The 15542-nt window shown below is 41.3% G+C and overlaps 1 long non-coding RNA gene across 1 annotated transcript in view; it reads left to right on the forward strand.

Moving 5' to 3' along the window:
* The window catches only part of LOC133406582 (uncharacterized), a 41692-nt gene that overhangs the window by 7789 nt on the left and 18361 nt on the right, over positions 1–15542 (forward strand). Inside the window, exon 2 of the long non-coding RNA XR_009769066.1 lies at positions 1042–1160. This is a non-coding gene — a long non-coding RNA (uncharacterized LOC133406582). The remainder of the gene's footprint in view (positions 1–1041; positions 1161–15542) is intronic.

Here is a 15542-nt window from a genome sequence, read left to right on the forward strand (position 1 = left end):
AAGTGAGTGATTTATTCCCAAAAATAGGAGCATGTGGATTGTATTTGTGCATTTTTCAATTGACGTTTTTTTTTTTGTAATATATAGTGGAAAACTGATATTTACTTAATATTTACACTGCTTCCACCCATCGAAACCTAGTTATGAAACTTATTTTACTTTGAATTGCAACAGTCTCTCTCTCTCTCTCTCTCTCTCTCTCTCTCTCTCTCTCTCTTTCTCTATATATATATATATATATATATAGTATATATCTGTAAACCCTTTTCCCTGAACTTGTGAATTCTGGGGTTGGTAGCCTAGCAACAGGCTCTGACCCATGTGAGGGAACCAAGGGAAAGAATTTGAAAGGCTGACAAGCCAGCTTTAAATCCGCAAAGGACGTCAGATATTCGGTGGATGTAATCTCGCACTACTTTGTGTAATCGCTTGTGAAGTGCGCTGCTTGTGCGCCTCCCTGTGTGTGTGTGTTTGTGTGAAAGAGAGAGATTCCAATTGTCGTCCATTTAGTGTTTGCAGTTGAAATAATTGCAAAAAAAATAATAAAAAATTAAATCACAAAGAGCAATGTTCCTTTTTAGGAGGCATTTTATACATACAAATAAATACACTCATACATACACAAATACACTCACTGGCAACTTCATTTAAAAACATTATTATTTTATTGGTTGTTAAAAGCACTTCATCATATTAAGAACGGTTCCTAATATTTTGGCAACCTTATGCAGCACTTCTACAATAACAAATCTAAGCATGTTAAATTCAGAATATTGCATACAACACTTTTAATATCAATAGATGGTGCAGCCGTACCTCAAGAATGCATATACAGTAGTTTGAAATGTAATCCTAAATGAATAAATGGACCGGCAAATAATATATAAAATAGAAGATGAAGTAGACAAAGCATACTATCATAACTCATTCTATCCAACATTAAATATGTAGTGCCACTTAAATGTTATATATTATGGCATGCTGCACAATTCATATTCACAAATGGAATCTTTCTCATATAAATGCATCGTTTGTTTCCAGGTATTTTCCCGTGAGACACACATCACATCTCCAATCAGCAGGCCTGCACGTGAACCTACAAGTCCAATGCTAAAAGGAGCAGATATTCATCCACACCAGAACCTCTCCACGCTGTCCAGGTGAGACGACTTGCACGTATACGCAGTCGGTCTGGAACAGTGCCGTATGGGTTCAAATGTGGTGATTTAGTTTTCTTAAATTACACAACATTTTCCTTTGTGAAAGGTTTGCCATGGAGCTCCAGGATTATCTTCCAATTTATTTATTTATTTTTTAATTTCCTTGATTTCTAATTGACTAAAGCATGAATCTTGATGACAAATTTTGCCATTTGCAAATTTTTTTACTATTTGGCCTTAAATTGCACTCGACTGTGTGACATTCCAGTTTTTACTGTTCTTTACCAAATGCACTGTAGTACGTACAGGGGAACCTCTAAGGTTGAACACAATGCGTTCCAGAGTGCTGGTGAAATGTTGAAACAAATTTCCTTTTGACATTCTTTATGGTCACGCAATGTGTGAAAAGAAGTTTTTATCTATTTATTCACACTGGCCCTGAGTGAGAACTGAACCCACGCAGCCTACACAGAAGTCAGGAGAATATACCACAACACCATTAGTTAATAATAAGGCATAAAGACGAGAAAACACTGGTAAAGGAAATGGAATAAGTGTTGCAGAAAAGCCATAGAAAAGAAAAAGCAAAAAACAGGTAGTCCTTGGATGCTTGATGAACTCTGCTCCAGTGAGGCATGTGTTATGTGAAATGATTTACAGGTGTAATTTTTGCCAAATTTTCCCAGTTCAGAAACTGTTCTGTGACAGACACTTTCGAGGTCCCACTGGATGAAATATGTGGCAAGGTCATATTTTAAATGCGCTGCACTTGTTTGTGAGATCAAAGTCTTTAAACTCTTTATTGATGTCATATGAAGACACAAGGTGAATCCCTTTTTGTCATCCAAACATTTAAATCCCTTTAAGAAGACATGAGAAGTCTCCTTAAAGCAGGAGTGGGAAAAATATGGCCACACACAGCCCACTCTGTTATTCTACATTATTGCATTTTGATTATTAAGAGTCCTGGAATATTAGTGCAATTAATTGAACAATTTTCACCTAAAATAAGTTATGTAAAATCTATTCATTTCTATTGTATTCATTAATCGCATTAATCATTGGTAAATTCATTTATTGTAAAGTAATAACAAAAAAATTGGTACATTAATTATATTTAAATTAACTATGAATGATTGACGGTTGACGACTGGTTAGAGCGTCTGCCTCACAGTTCTGAGGGTTGGGGTTCAATTCCCGGCCCCACCTCTGTGGAGTTTGCATGTTCTCCCCGTGCCTGCGTGGGTGTTCTCCGGGCACTCCGGTTTCCTCCCATATCCCAAAAACATGCATGCTAGGTTAATTGAAGACACTAAATTGCCCGTAGGTGTGAATGTGAGTGCGAATGGTTGTTTGTTTATATGTGCCCTGCGATTGGCTGGCAACCAGTTCAGGGTGTACCCTGCCTCCTGCCCGATGATAGCTGGGATAGGCTCCAGCACTCCCGCGACCCTAGTGAGGAGAAACGGCTCAGAAGATGGATGGATGGATGGATGAATGATAACATAAAAAATGAGAATAAAAAAATACTTTATGATGAAAATTATATTTTGACCTCATCTACTAATGACTTGGCCGATTGTAAAAGTCTGATATGACGCTGAGCGCACAAGTTTGCTCACCCCTGCCTTAAAGACACACACACACACACACACACACGTGCACGCGCACACATTACAGTATGTGTGTGTTGTAATGTGCCTATAAAAGGCATGAACAAGTGAGTGACATCAGGATGGTTGACTTTAGCTCCAGTTGGCCATTGACCAAGCGGTTAGTTCAGTTTTAGCATCTGCTACATGCTCCTTCCGAGTGTTTAATTTTGTATTTGTGTGTTTGATTTTTGTCCCGTTCAATAAATGGCTGAAAGTGCATTGGGGACTGTGGCTCGCTCGTAATTTTGCAACACAAAGCAAAAAAAAAAAAAATCAACCAATCGACGGCTCATAACTTGAAAAAGTTGGGGAAAGTCAAGGTACAGCTGTGTAGCTGTTTTCGAATGAAGAGAATAATAGTAAACATTCGTTAGAAAAATAAATACTTAAGTTCAGATACCTGAAAAATATACTAAAGTACAATGGAACTTAATAGGGGGGAGGATGCTATAGGCAGGTGATGGCACAAAATAACTGTACTGTATCAAAGTCAGTTTTGCATGTTCGAGAGACGCGTACATGTTGGGTGCCCAACTTAACAACGGCGTCTATTCCCAGAAATACGGGTAGCAGCCTCTGTATATTGATCGCGCCAGTAAACAACAGCGGCCAATTCTGGAACTAACGGACTTTGTCCGTTGCGAGTCGACCTTTTGGGTATGAACCGGACACACTCATTTTGTCCCATCACTGGGAGATGGTGACTCCTTACAGCTTCTTAGCTTCTCCCTTTGCTTCTTCCACAAATATTAGCCTCGCTATGGTAACAGACACGCGGGCGCTGCTCGGCTCGTGCGCGCTCCCACAAACTAGACGGCGGGATGGAGTGGACGAGGTAGAGGTTCATCATCAGGGGGGAAAGTCAAACAATTTGATTTGATTTCCCTTCAGGGCTAGATGATGTTTTGTGACGTCGGCCTAGTTCTAGATGAACCTCCTCCTCCTGTTCCTCCTCAGGGGGAAACAGACACGCGGAGATCAGAGGAGATTCCGCCGCCCGTGGCTATCTTCCTCCGTAGCGTCGGATCACGCAGCTCCTGAACGCGAAAAGGGCCGCTCAGTCGATAGCGCATCCTCCCAACGCTTCAATCGATGCAAACGAGCGGCGCTTTGGAACGTGGCCTTGAGAAGCCGCTGACGGGCCTCGATGCGGACGTCGAGTCGCGTCAAAACGGAAGTGACAGCACACAGGCATTCACGTCTTTGTGTGTGTTGTTCGTGTGTCATTTCGCACACTCGAGTGCTGCCCTATAAATGGAAATAGTTGAAGAGTGGGGAGCGGCAATCTGCCATTTTACACGCCAACCAAATCTGTTTCAGCATCTTTTTTCACTCTCATTCGCTCACTTCCTCTCACAAACCCATGTACTCTCCTCTCCTCTCCACTTTCCTCGTATCCTCCCATGTCTACTTCTTACCTTGTATCGTTCTATCCTTGTGTACTTCTCTCCTTCTGCCCTTGTGTGTTCTTTCATTTTATTATTCTCTGCTTGTAACCTATTCTTGTACCCTTGTATCCTTCTTTCCTTCTATCCTCTTAACCTTGTGTAATTGTTGTTTCCTTGTTAGCGTGTATCTAATCCTTGTTTCATTTTTTTCCCTTATATCCTTCTTCCCTTCTACCCTTCCATCCTTCTGTCCTTGTATACCTCTGTCCCTGTATCCTTATTTCCTTCAATCCTAGCATCCTTCTTTCTGAGTATCCTTCCTGGTAACCTTCTATCTACTGGCCTTCTATCTTTTTTGTCTTCTATCTTTGTCCATCTCCCCTTGTGTCACTTCCTTAACTCCTACTATCCTACTATGCAAGTATCCTACTATCCTTGCATCCTTCTGTTAGTATTCTTCTATCCTTGTACAAGTCTGCCTTCCTTTCTGGCCTTATTTGCTTGTATCCTATGTTTACTTCTATCCTCGCATCCTTCTGTTTTTTCCCTTCTACCCTCATATATAATTTTTTCGTTGTGTCCTTCTTTCATTGTATCCTTCTCATATCTTCTTATCAGTCTATTCTTGTGCCCTTCTTTCTCTCTCTTTTTGCATCCTCTCATCCTTTTCTCTCTTGCTCCCCTAACTACTCTGTCTCTCTCTCCCTCCTAACTAGTTCCCATCCTCCGAATCTTCTATCCCTCTGTCCCTGTCCAACCATCGTATTTCCTCATCATCTTATCCTCCCTCCTCCATCATCACATCTTTTCACCCTCCTTTTTCCTCATCTATGCATCCTTCTATCCTTCCAACTTCCCATCCTCCCCAATCCCTTGTGCACACTCTCTTCCTTTTATCAAAAAATCCTCTCATTCTTCCATCCTCCCATCCTTCTTTCCACCCCTCCCTCTTTTGCTCCCATCCACCACCCTCGTTCAAAAATCAGCTCTCCAGCTCTCAGCCGCCCCAGAGAAACCAATTCGGAGTGCTCTGCTCCACACCGTCATGGTGTGTTGGCCAAGGGAGATGGAGTCCTTTCAGGTTCTCGACTACACAACACACACACACACACACGCACACAAACACATACACACCACACCACCAAGCTCTCCACTTCTCTTCCCAACACGCCTGCAGTATTGGCAGGGCAACGTGACAGTTCTCTGGAGTTATTCTGCACATTATCTGACCTTTAAGGGGTTTTTTTTTTGCTTATAAATGCGCACATGGGCGTGTGCGATGGTGACCGTTGCACTCTTGAGTTTCGTGCGTGCACTCTTGCAGTACACTTGTCGGATTTAAATAATAAATACGCAGCAAATCAAGCACTCCCTCAATCGTTTAAATGCACCGGTTGTGAGTATTGTCACGCCGTCCTAAATCTGCTTTTAACGGCCTGCAGAGATTTCTCACCGGTTTTTGTATGCATCACCCTGCTCACTGGGCTGCTGTTAAAAGTTGATTTAAATTACACCCTCTGCTTTATGCTTCTTGATAGGATATAAATCTCTTGAAATGAATGCACTTTGTGGATGTGCGCGCAGAGTAGTGGCGGTGTATGTTAACATAAATTAAAGTGTGTTTGCTGCAGAGCCGATTGGAGGATTTTATGATGCACAGTACGTAGAATTGACAGTTTTTAGGCGCTCAAATGTCAACTGGAATAATTTTATAAAATAAAACAAAATTACAAAAAAAAAAAACAATATTTTGCTTCTGTTGGCAAACATCGAATTAATGAATCTTGAAAAGTGACTACAGTGGTACCTCGACTTATGAGTGACCCAACCTTTGGGTTTTTTGAGAAACGAGACGTCGCTTGGACGATTTGTTGTCTTGAGTTGAGAGTAAAGTTTTAGTTACAAGCGCTAGATGGTGGCAGCGAACAAGCGGCAGATTGTGAACAATTCTTCAAAAAAGGAGGCCAAGGGCTCTTTTCTAGTGTGTTACTGTAAAACTAAACAAAAAACAAAAACACCTTGTGTATTTAACATTGTCTCCTTCTTTTGTTTTATCATCAAATAAACATGTAGCATGCCTGTATGTTTTAGGCTGTACTGCCCCCTGGTGGCCAAAGCATGCAGACTACAAGGAGCAGCACAATGTCCATTGAATTTTAAGGTGTGAAATCAAACTGTTAAGTTCTTTACATTCTAATTAATTATATTTTTACTGTATGTTTGTGTACAATACTGTACTGTAGAGGTATCTTTTAATTATTAAAAAACAAAACATTTTATGCGTGTTCTTGTGGGAGGTTGTAACAGATTCATGTTGTTTTCCCATTCATTCAGTTATGACTGTGGTCACAGAAGGAATTAAACACGTAAGTCAAGGCACCACTGGATCTCGAATTTGTATGACTTATTTTCTTTTTTGCCAAACAAAATTTGAAATACTAATTGAAATAAAATGACAATGTTTGCACATGTGCTTGTCAGACTGAACACTCTGCCCTTCAAATGGGTGTTAAACAGATAAGTGATGAGTATCGCAGAGCAAAAAGAGTATCTATACTCTTTTTAGCCAAACGGGAAGAATTTTTTATTTTTTATTTGATCTCACAGCAAGATGGGAGTAGTGATCTGATGATTTTTAAAAAAAGTAACTTTATTGTGATGGCACAGTGCAGCAGGAGGATGGATAGATGGTGAGGGGTGTGCAGGAGGGGGCGAGCATAGGGGTGCGCTGAAAGACAGCAGGCTGGATCTTGAATGGGAGCGGGAGCAGAAATGAGGGAGGGGAGGGTGGCATTAGTGGCGGGTGGAGGCAGTTTGGGGGTGTTTAGAACGGGACGTGGGGAGGGGTCCCCTCTATTAGTTCAATGCAACGGCCGTAGCAGCTGTGAAAAGAGGTCTCCGCTTTTTCCCACGCCCGGCGAGACGCACGAACGCCGCCTCAGCCGGCCAGGGTCAAGTCACATGGCTAATATATACACTGAGGCCTCGCACGATACACACACACACAAACAAATATTGTGTACTGTATGTGCACAGGCACATTATTACATGACAATTAACAGACACAAGTGTTCTCAGCTGGTTGGTTGTGAGTGGCAAACTAGTCCGGTATGTTATGCCCTTGTCATTGTCATATTACAGTAATTATTTGCCCTGAAATCTATGCATGATTATGTTAAAAATCTACATTAAGACATAAAAAATACATATATTAGGTGACTTATTGACAGCAGTAAATGTGGCCTAGCAGACAGAGAAGAAACCCTGATGTTATAGTGTTGCACCATAATAGAGGGGTGCACTACACCTATAATCATATTCCAAGAAAGGAGGCATGGGAAGGTGGAGGGGGGTCTAAAGGCTTTGTCCTAACCAAGGCCCCACCACCACCCAGTGCCAGATGCCCTGCTGCATTGTGTGGGTGCCCCCCTCATGCACCCCCTACCCCACCAACCTCTCTGTCTCCTTCCACCATGATGTCACCCTCCTTGTCTGCCTGTCAGCGCCTCCACGAGAACTTGAGTGTGGGAAGGCAAAGGGGGGTTGGTCACAAGTGGTCGGCGTTGGGAAGTCTGGTCCGAGAGGTCAACACGTGGACTTGAACAACGAGCTGAGCTGCGGCGACACGCCTAGCAACTGGAATGTAGATGGATGCGTCGCACTATTTCAGTCTGGGCAAACTTCTCCGTTGGCTTCACAAAAGATGTAAAAAAAGTAGAGGGAGGAAAATAGGGAGGCACGGTGGTGCTGTTTATAACCATCTGTTTACACTTCATTATTTAACAAATGTACACTGATGTTGGGTAAAAAGCTTAAAGGCACTTGGAACTCTGTAAATAACACAGTAGTCTTCTTATACTTGTTCTGGAGGGAACATTTGCCAGATTTTCTACAAAAATTAATACACTAATTAGTTGAGAACCTATATATTTTTTATGGAGACTTGAAAAAAGTGTGTTTTAAAAAAATAAAAATAATAATAATATACCTTGGTTTAGTGCACTATGGGTTATTGTTCTGGGGGTTGATTCCCGCTCAGGGTGGTCAAAATCCATTGTTAAAAGCCCAGCCCTCAAGTTTTAGAAGGGCTCAATTACTAGACGTTGATCGGATATCGGTTTGATATGGATTTTGAAAAACCAAAACGACAAAGGAACGCCACAGGGTTGTTGTTTATCATGATACAATCTGATATGAAACATCTGAAATTTTGTTTGTCAGCATTTCTGTTCCAACTGGAACTTATTTGTTCCGTCCCATGTGCCCGAGATGTTAACCGTTGTCCCACAGGATTTTGACAGATTCAGATCCAGGTGACATGAATTGGGCTCGTTGCTCTTAGGGCATGAGTCTCGCTTTGTGCGCGAGATGTCCCGGGTTCAACCTCATCCAGAGGTTGACATCAACAATTCTGTGTTTATTCACGTCTCTGTTCTGGGGTTTATTTGTTCCATCCTGTGGACCAAATATCAGGGCATGAATTTGGAAAATTACTGGCATTTTTTAGTCCCTAAATGTATTCACTTGTGTGACTTGTTGGTCTCGGGGTATTATTCTCTCTTCAGTGTGAGAGGTCTGAGGTTAAAATCCTAGAGGAGCCCAATAGCTTTCGAAGGTTTAGATTTTGTTTATCAGTCATAGAAAGAAGGCTTACTATGTAGATCTCCTGTGCCTCGCTGTCCTACCGTATGAAGAGGCAATTGTGTAGGAGGAGACAATGACTCAGAAGCGACACAATTAGCCGCGAAAAGATGCATTGTAGCAATTAGGGTGCACAAAGGCAGGGGAAGGTGTGGCTTTGAAGCACATTAATGTAGATTTGCCTTGTGTTGGATTTGAGTGAACTTCTGTTTGTGGCCGTCGTGTCCGTTTTTTAGTCACGCTAATAAGAAAAGAGCACTCGAGAGAACAGATCTCAGCCAAGTTGTTGAAGAAAACGTACTTGATCGACAAGTTTGTCTTCATACCAATCAAAATGGAATGAGTACTTTCTTGACCCAAAAAAACTGCAATGAAATAACATAATGTAATAAAATACAAATTAAAATATTAGATTAAAATAAAATCCTGCATTCCAGTAAAATACGACTTTAAAATAATATCAAAAACTGCAATAAAGTCACAATGCAATAAAATAAAACTACATTAAAATAAAATAAAAAATCCTGCATTATGATAAAAATCTACATTAATATAAAATATTGTATTAAAAATAAAATACTGCACTTAAACAACATATTGCAATAAAATAACATTTTAAATACTGCATTAAGATAAAATAAGATACTGCAATAAAATAAATACTGAATTACGATTTAAAAAATGCTGCATAAAAATAAAATAAAATATTGCCATAAAACAACATGATGCTATTAAGTAAAAATTACAATTCTTCAATAAAATACAATAAAATACTTCACTAAAATAAAATACTGAACCGAAATAAAATACAATTTTACATTCAAATAAAAGTAAAAACGGCAATAAAATAAAATACTGAATTAAAATACAAGAAAATACTGTATTAAAATAAAATACTAAATTAAAATAAATAAAATGCTGCATTAAATTAAAATCCTGCAATAAAATAAAATCATATTTTTGCACTTCTGCTAGGCATATTCAACAAGCCCTTCAAATGGCTGATCAAGTTTTATCTTAACCCATGCCACAGCCATACATCCATCCATCCATCCATTTCCCATACCGCTTCCCCTCACCAAGGTCGCAGGTGTGCTAGCGCCTATCCCAGCTGACTTTGGGCAAGAGGCAGGTTACCCCCTAAACTGGTCGGCAGCCAATCGCAGGGGACATATATGGACAAACAATCATTCACACTCACATTCACATCTACGGACAATTTAGAGTCGTCAATCAACCTACCTTACCTACCTACCTACCTTGGAATGAAGGAGGAAACCGGAGTACCCGGAGAAAACCCATGCAGGCACGGGGAGGACATACAAACTCCACACAAGCGAGGCCGGATTTGAACCTGAATCCTCAGAACTGTGAGCCAGATGTGCTTACCAGTCAACCACTGTTCCACCTCCCAATCATACATAAAAGTTAAATACATTTTGTGAAATCTTATTAAATAATTTATTATGTTGAAAATTAATAAGATGATAAACAATAATATCATCACAGTCCAATTTTTTTTGGGGGGGGGGGGGGGGAATTTAAAATGTGTATGCGAAAGTGGTCATTTTGGTTGTTGTTGTTTTATTTAAACATCTAAAATATTCTTAAAAAATAGAAAAAATACAAAATAAAAATAAATTATACCCTGCAAAAAATAAAAGCAACCTCATGGGATGAACAGTATATTTAAAAAAAAAATGGATTTTATATTTGTCCACAGTTCCTTGAACATATTTTCTGTTTGCAGCTATCTTGTGGAGCCACAAATTGTGTGCGTGCGTGCGTGTCCATGTGTGGTGTGTGTGTGTGTGTGCGCGTGTGCCATTTTCCTCTGTTGGAGCAGCCTGAGGGGATTTCTTTGTTGCAGTCGTATGGCATCCAGGTGATCCCCTCTTGCCTTTTTTTATGACTTCTTTAACCTTGATAGCTGAAGTTATAGGGCGGGACGGGAGAAAGTTGAATGGAGGCAAGATGGAGAGAGAGAGACAGAGGGGGAAAGCAGCAGCAACTCTCCCCCACTGGCTCGCTCTCAGGATCAATAACATTCTGGCAAGGGGATAGAGAGGGGGGGAGACCTGAGGGGGAGGTAAAAAAGAACCTCACCGCTGCCATCCTGTCACGTTATTTTCACAAAAGTATTCGATGCAGGAAGTAAATCTAGGATGTAAATGTTAGGCGTGTTCACCTATTCTTTAGGCTCTCGAGGAGTAAAGTTAGGCTAACGTATTTTTGCAAAGCGCGAGTTGACATCCATTCCACATGGACGCTACGCAGACGACAATCGATAAGCGTAATCGTCAGGGAAGCAAACAAACGATTCCTAGGAGTTGAGTTACTGGGAGTCGGTTCTAAAAAAGAACCAGTTATCAATTCCCATCCCTACCTCTGACTGACTGGCGACCATTTCAGGATGCACCCGATCTCTCGCCCACAGTCAGCCAGGATAGACTCAGGCTCACCCGTGACCCAAACCAGGATCAAACAGTATAGATAATTGATGGATGAATATCTACGTGTGTATGCCCCTAAAAAGGCTCTCAATACGTCCATCTAGGAACTCTCACTCACCTGCCCGCTGGGACACTGTCCTTTCACTGAGGCTACACTCTGTCAATATAAACACGCACACCCCTCAGACAAATGGGATTTGGTGCCTTGAATCTGCAACGTTGCCAAATCCCTGTCGTGAAGTGTTGTAGAAGCATCTCTGATAAAACGTTTACTGTCCCCTAAATACCCCCCATAAAAGTCCAGTCTAATAGGATTATCTGATGCATTCTGTCATTGGATTTGTATAGTTTTGCAGCCTATTATTAGGGACCAGGAGCGAGTTTTGTACTGAGGACACCTGAGATTTTGATCTTCCTCTGGCTGTTTTAATAATCCTTCATCCCCTCCTCAGCGTCCTATGTGTCCATTCCTCACCTCTACCTTGACTGCTTCGATCACTGTTCGAGAGAAAGTTGGAACTCTCTTCCCAGGCGGGGAGATCATTGTCTCCACTGGTTGACAAGTGTAATCCCCGCTATCCCACCACCAGCAGAGACAAAAGGGCACTACCCTCACGAGCTCAAGCCATCCTCGCACGCCATTAGCCCCTTGATGAAGTTCATGCCTCTAAAATGCTAAGTTAGTGGTAGTCGTGGATTTGCATTGTGAATACTGGCAGTTTGATATGGATCAGACCGGTGTTGTCTGTGCGTAAAAAGTCTGATGTGACCGCTCCATAGCAGTAAGTGTGGCTCGTTGGTCTAGGCATATGATTCTCGCTTGGGGTGCGAGCGATCCCGGACGAGCCCTTAATCTTTAAGAGCACTGCAATCGTGGACATGGTTTGTGGAAGGAGTTCCAGCTTGATATGGATGGACAGGCTTCAGCTTGTTTGTGCTGATGTGATTGTCCCGTGCTGAACCATCTTTTTTAAAATTTGAACATTTATCCGCATGTTACAGGAGAGTTAGACAAGTACAGAACATTATGCGGCAAGTGGATATTTGAGAACAAAAAAATGAATAAAAGACAGGTTGGTGGAAGGAGTTGCGCTAAGGGATGTTGAGCAGGCATTTTGAGGGGTGTTACAAATAAAATAATGAAAGAGAGAGAAACTGCATGAATGGAGACCAGGATTTTGGAATGGGTGATATGATCTTTCATAGTAAATGTAAGTTCAAATTGGAATGTTCAGTATAGCAGAATGCATCAATGGTTTGGTGTAAGTTTTGTACAGTCTTTCCAATTGAATAGAATTACTTTATTGGTCACATTTGTAGCTGAAGATGAATGTTTTGAAGATATTTTGGGGGCTATTAAAAAAGAGAAGGTTAACAAATCTTGGATAGCAGCTCTCATAAGACCTCGGACCGAAACTATAAAATACTATACATTGTATCTTCACTTCAATAGTGTTTTGGCCAGCAATCTGGCATTTTGGTCTCTGGATATGATGTTGATTTTGTGGTAACAGACCTTGACGTGCATCCACGGTCATGTTCCACAGAGCTGCAAAACTAATTTCTTCTATCCAGTCGGCTTTATACTTTAGAGGCATATTTGTCTCAAGTATTTTTAAAAATTACAAACGGGACTTTAATAATTGCAGTCGTTTAAATCCTATATAACGCCTTCACTACTTTTTCCCCTTTCAAGTGGAAATGTGGCTTGTTCAGGATATGACTCACTTTAGGTGTGGGAAGTCCTGGGTTGAGTTCCTGGACAAACCCTGAACCTCTAAGGGGGATAAGCAGGTTATTCTTACAGTCAGCACCCACATTTTGGAGTTATATTTGTCTCAAAATGGCTCTTGTTTTTTTTCCCTACATAGGCTCTTCATCGAGTTTGTCGTTCGACCACTGATGTGACTTGTCGATTTAGCGGTATGAGTCTCGTGTTGAGTCCTTAGGGGTTTGAATCCTAGACAAGCCAGTTAATCGTAGAGGCACAGCAATAGTGAACTGTTGGCTGTACCTGATTTTTTAATTTATTTAACTTGAAAATTGTAACAAATTCCAAATAGGACATTGCACGTTCCACTGTAGTAGTCTGAATGCCTCCTCTACTTTTTTATTCTTAGCAGTAATGTGGCTTGTTGGTCTAAGGGTATGATTATCTTTGAGCGTGCAGGGTGCTGGGTTCAATTCCCGAAAGATCCCTGAGGTCTAGAGACACTGCAGTGGTGGATTTGGTGGAGGATCATGGATTGATTGCTGATAGATTGCAATGGTGTGTGCATCAATATTCATGTTATGGCAAATAATGCAACATATTTGTTCTGTCCTCTCTGCCTAACTTTAGAGGCACATTTAGTTTTAAGATTAAAATACCATACAGTGTCTTAACAAAAATATGAGTGTGTTTCACAAAAATGAGGGTCTTTTGTCTAGTGGTGTGATTCTCTGTTTAGTTGCCAGAGGTCCAGTGTTCCATTACTGTACGAATCCTGCTTTATGTGTACTGCAGTAGTGGACTTTGCTTTTTGATAGATTCTAGGCTTATGATTGTGACTAACTGGACCAACAATGTAGTACTTCAGGTTCGTTTCAGCTTGTATTCTTGTCATCTCCTCGCAATGTTGTGTGTGGACATGTTTATGCTTCAGGCAAAAAACCCAACAACAAGAAGAATGCAGAACTTTGTTTAAAATCCTACTAAATTGTCATGAGAACATATTACTTACGAATATACGTACACCTCCATGAATAGTGTTAAAAATATGCTTCTGTTTGTGAAACCATATATCTGGTATCTTGACATAATGACTTATTATTGTAAACAAAAGGTGTTTCCAAGTGACACAAAGTATATGCAACTGACAAGTTCCTCACTATTTGTCCACAAAACTCTCACAAAAAACAAGTTTCCATGGTACGCAAGTCCAATGCCAAGGGGCAGCACCAAAAGGCCAGTTGACCCCGTTTCCTCCCTTGTCCTGTCTGCTTCAACACTGACAAACACACAAACTCTCCATTTGCCTTTCACCTCTAAAACGTGCCTCCATCCATCCATCCTTCTATCCTTCCTGCCGCTCGGCCACAATACGTCGGCTGTGTCCCGCGGCGGCCGCAAAGCTGCCCTGAACTAACAATATCAGCGAGGCCTGCCTGGAAGCCGCCCAGGCCCATTGTGCTCGGTCAGAGGGGAGTTAACACCCATGTCTGAGCCCAATGAATAGCATTATTGTGTCTGAGACACGCAGCGCACCCCCTCGTCCCACAGCCGAGCCCCCTCGCAACCCGCCGCCTCCACCCCCTCTTCTTAGACTTGCCTCTGGTACTCGGCCACGCTTACAACTTCCACCAGGAACCTTTACTTGTGTGTTCCAGTGGAAGCTTGTTCGGGTTTATGTTATGTGTGAAAGTTCAGAAAGCGCTCTGTTTTGGAAGACAGAGTTGTTGTTGTGTTGTGGTAAGGTAGAGAGGCGCCATGGCTCTTTCTCACACAATGGAAGCATGAATCCTTTAAGAACGACACCCCCACCACCACCAAACTGCTATTATCATAAGAAGAGAGTTTGCTGGCGCCATTTGAATGATTTGAGATAACACAAAAGCTGCGATGTGATTCTTTGACAATGTTTCTTTGGAACAGCACTGGTTCACCCAAAACATTTCCATTCCTTCACACACTCTTTGCCGTCAACACAATCTACTTCTACCTTGGAATGTTGTTTAACATTTAAATTGGGTCTTTTTGAATCTTTTGCAGCTTTAGGGATGAGCTCTTGTATGTCCACTTTAAAAAGATAATGGAGTTTTGATGCTTTTTGTAGGCAAGTGACAAATATATTGTTTTCAATATAATATTTTATCATTGTAATGACCTCTGTTGGATACAGTGTTCTCTATCTTATTCATATTATATCAAAAACATGCTGTTCGATAAGACCCAACCTTGAGTAACATGTTTTAACAATTAGCAGAAGAGGAAGAAAGGTCTGCAATTAGCTGGCACCCAGTTCAAAGTGTACACCGCCTCGAGCCCAAAGTCAACTGGGATAGGCTCCGGCTCACCTGTGAACCTAGTGAGGATATGCGGTACAGAAAATGGATGGCTGGATGGCTGGAAAAAGAAAGAAACAATTGTACTTGCGTGGAGTTTCTCCTGGTACGCCGCTCCCCTCCCCCCCTCCCCCCCTAAAAAAAAAAAACGGTAGGTTCCTTGAAGACTCTAAATTGTCAGTGTACTTGTGATTGTGAATT

Source organism: Phycodurus eques, chromosome 8 (genome assembly GCF_024500275.1).
Source record: "Phycodurus eques isolate BA_2022a chromosome 8, UOR_Pequ_1.1, whole genome shotgun sequence".
Lineage (NCBI taxonomy): Eukaryota > Metazoa > Chordata > Actinopteri > Syngnathiformes > Syngnathidae > Phycodurus > Phycodurus eques.